The sequence below is a fragment of the Triticum dicoccoides genome, chromosome 2B (assembly GCF_002162155.2).
Source record: "Triticum dicoccoides isolate Atlit2015 ecotype Zavitan chromosome 2B, WEW_v2.0, whole genome shotgun sequence".
Taxonomy (NCBI): domain Eukaryota; kingdom Viridiplantae; phylum Streptophyta; class Magnoliopsida; order Poales; family Poaceae; genus Triticum; species Triticum dicoccoides.
This window is the reverse complement of record NC_041383.1, coordinates 265,432,392-265,432,929: the sequence shown is the minus strand read 5'-3', so window position 1 is coordinate 265,432,929 and position 538 is coordinate 265,432,392.

The window sequence follows — 538 nt, the reverse complement described above, 5'->3', positions numbered from 1 at the left end:
ATACGAGATCCTCACTGGTAACAAGCCCCAAGTTGGATACTTTTGAGTATTTGGCTCAAAGTGCTACATTCTTGATAAGCATCGTCGTTATGGCTCAAACTCTCACACTGTCTCATGAAGGTTTCCTACTTGGTTATGGCTCAAACTCTCACACTTACCGTGTCTACAATAATTTCACCCGAAAGATTGAAGAGACGGTAGATGTGAAGTTTGATGAATCTAACGGCTCGCAAGTAGAGCAATTGCCAATTGATGTAGGAGACAAAGACCCTTCGGAAGCAATCCAAGACTTGTCTATTGGCAGGATTCATCTAACGGAAGTGAAGGAGAGTACCTTGTCCATCCAAGTGGAAGCTTCTACCTCATGACAAGGTGAACCAAGAGTTGATACGGAAGCATCCACAGGTGGGACACACCAAGACGAAGAAAACGAGGAAGTACACCAAGATGAACATCAATAACCTCCTTCTACACCATGACAAGAGAACGACAACATCAACAACAAAGAAGGCCAAGAAGAAGAACAAGATGAAGAAGA